We start from the raw sequence: 3,235 nt of genomic DNA, 5'->3' as shown, positions 1-3,235 counted from the left end.
AGTCTGAGTTTTTGTTTTGTTTTTGTTTCTAAAAGGACTGGATGTGGGGTGGGCAGGGCAGCCATGTGGGGGATGGAGAGTGGGTGGGGGTCAGGAGCCGGCGGCTCAGCCCGCGGGAGGGGCAGGCCGCGCTGCGGGAGCGCAGAGGGTGCGCGGATGGGGCGGTCTGGAGGGGGACGACCTGCCTACGGCGGGGGCTGGATTAGACGGGCGCCGCGACCGGCCGGCTCAGCAGGGGGATGGGAAAGGGCTGCCGACCAACGTGAAAAGTGGATTTTTCTGCCTAGGAGAGAACCGTGGCTTTCCCCTGGCAGGCCGGGGGCGCCCACGCCCCTGCCCCGCGCGCTGGGCGCGGCTGGCCGTGGGCGCTGACAAACGGGCCGTGGTACGGGAGAGGCGGAGGCGCGGCCGAGATGGCCCCCGCGAGTCCCTCCCGGCCCCGCGGAGGCCAGGCGGCTGCCGCCCTCGTCTGCAGCCCCTGCGCCAGGCTTCCCGCGGCCGGGACTTAGCCCCTCGTGGATGGTCCCCAGTCGTGGGGCAGGCTGAGCACAGGACCCCCACGGGCTAGTGCCTGGCACGGCGCCTCTCCAGGCACCCGCCTGAGCCTCCGGGGCTCCGTAGGGGAGGCACCAGCTAGTGCCAGTAGCCCACTTTTTGTGGAAGCCCTCGCCATCAAGGCAGGCCTTTCCACCCCATCTGACTGGGACTCTTCATACATGTCCTAGCGCCGGCCTTGCCAGAGAAGTTTGTTCCTCTGGCCTGTGCCCCAAGCGGGCTTTAAATCAGCAGAACAAGGGGCTTGGAGACTTGGCCGGAGACCTCTGAGGCCCAGCTCACAGTTTGTGGAGGCTGGTCGTGACTCGGGTCGCTGGGTGAGGCACCCACGCGCATTTTGCACTAGGCTTTCCGGTCCTTCATCTGCCGTGGTGCTCACGGGATATTTTGCTGCACGGGAGAGCTGGGCTTAGTGTCTCGGCACCTGTGGTCAACTCCCAGCCTGCGGCAGCCTGTGCATACACAGAGCATGGCTGGCAGTTAACCACATCTGTGCAGTGCTGGGAATCTTATTCACAGGTGTTATTACCAACCAACAAAGGCCATCGGTTAGCGAGCGGTGCTGGTACAGTTCATACAGGTGCAGTCTCACCAGCCCCGGGGAGGTCTGCTATCCCAACGCCAGCAGGCAGCGCAGCGCACGCAGGCAAGATAGCGCACGACAGCAGATGCTGTAGTGACAGAGGAGACTTTCCAAGGTCATTTGGATATTGCCTGATTCATCGCTCCCTGTCCTAAACCGTGCAGGAATCGCATCATGTTGAATAGCAGTCGCATTAGAATAGCGAGCAGAAGGAGCCGTCTGCATCAGGACAGCCTCTAAAACGCCGCAGGAGCCTTAGGATGAAAGATGTTCTAGAAATGTAAGAGAGATGAATAGTATTTTGCACTTCTACGGAAGATCTCCAAAGGTCTCCCAGCACTCGATACATATACGCTAAGGAAGACAGAGGCCCGCTTTCTGTTAATTAATGAACGTCCAGATTCCCTGGACAACTCTGAAAACCCCACGTACAATTAGTAAAGTAGAGAAGGGTCCTAATTAAAACTAGATCTGAATGCACTCAGGTTAGGGGAAAATTCAGATCTGGCTCCCAACTTGGCAGTGCGAGCTCATCTCTAAAATATGTATAATTCAATCTGTGTACGTGTACACGTATGTGTATGTGTACACAAAGCCTTTCGCACGAGGGCCTCAGTGGACACTTACGATATTGCCTATTCACAAGAGTAGGCTTTATTATCCCATTTTTATAAATGGGGGAATTAAGGCACAGGGCAATGAAATGACTTGTTAGTCATCCTGCAGGTCAGTGGCAGAAGTGCAGGCAGAGCCCGGGAGTCCTGATTCCAGCTCCCCTTCACTTACAACCGAGGACAAAGCCGGTGGCTTGCTTCAGAAGGGGTACCGGTTTCCCCCGGTCCTTTCCATGGGCATCTTTCCCTGTCACTTGTTTTCATCCAGCTGAAGAGACTCATTTCTTTTTCGAAGAAGTATGCAACGTGGGATTTTTTTTAAAAAAAGGCTGCCCGGGATCGAACGGTTCTGAAATCCCCTGCAAATGCCCATCCAAATACAAAAGCGTCGGCCACGTCCCACACCTCTGATGATGTCTCAGTGGACCCCAGAGCAGCCTTGGGCTGGTGTTTTCCATTCTGCCCATAAGCTCCAGGAGACACAAGTTACTTAACCCACCTTCACGAAACCACCACCCACTCTTCCCCGCATGGCATGACTGGGCATGACAAAGGTTCTGCTTTTCTCTGGGAAGCTGATGATCCTGCGTCCACTCATCTCCTTTGTCAGATTGCCTGGCTTAGTCCGGAAGAAGCCTCTGGTTACGCTGCTCCTCTGTGGTTTGCCACAGCTCTTGGGAGCTTCCCCCGCATCTCCGAAGCTCAAGTTCATGTTCCAGCAGGCAGGAACGCAGCGGGCTGCTGCTGACTTGGGGCAGAAGGAGTCTCGTTTCTTGTTTTGCAGGACAGCACCTGGCAAGAGACAGGCTGCGGGTCTGTCAGAAGAAGCACAAGCCGCTCAAGTCCATGCTTGGGGTTTGGGGCGCTGTATTCATGTGTCATTGGGACCCGTTCCTGGTCCAGGGATGACTTGCTGCAGACCACAGTGCCCTCCCTTCCCTGCTCCGAGGGCTCGGCCTAGACTCTGGCTCTACTCCTGGCAGTGGAGAAGGACGTGTCTCTAGCTCAGTCTCTCTTTGGTCCCGCTGATCCTACTGCTCCTCCTCTCCTGGGTTGGACTGCCTCCCCCTTTCCACCTAGTGAGTGATGCTGCACTTAGAGCACAGGTTGGAGAGCCTGCTTGCATGCTAGTCCATGCCAGGATCTGCAGCAGTCTAGTGGCTTGCCTTAGACTGGGGCTTTGCGACAGCCTGGAGATTGACGTACACGGGGTTGAAATAATACTGCGCACATCTCCCAGTCGCTTGGTCCCTGGCTCAGGTACGAGGGCTGTTGAGCAACAGTGTATGAGGAGATGGTGCTTTTGTTGGGATTCCCTCTCCCAACCTCCAGCACTTGGGTTTGGCCTGAATCATTGTAACTATCTGCTCAAAAAAATGTACTCTAGACTTTACTTTTATCTGGATGATAGAGGGTCGCATTAGAATTCCATTGGGTTAGATTAGGGTTTCCAAAGGAGATTAGATAGACAGGTGCCCAATTT

Source organism: Crocodylus porosus, unplaced genomic scaffold, assembly GCF_001723895.1.
Source record: "Crocodylus porosus isolate Cpor-Errol unplaced genomic scaffold, CroPor_comp1, whole genome shotgun sequence".
NCBI classification, from domain to species: domain Eukaryota; kingdom Metazoa; phylum Chordata; order Crocodylia; family Crocodylidae; genus Crocodylus; species Crocodylus porosus.
Note: the sequence above shows the minus strand (reverse complement) of the source record.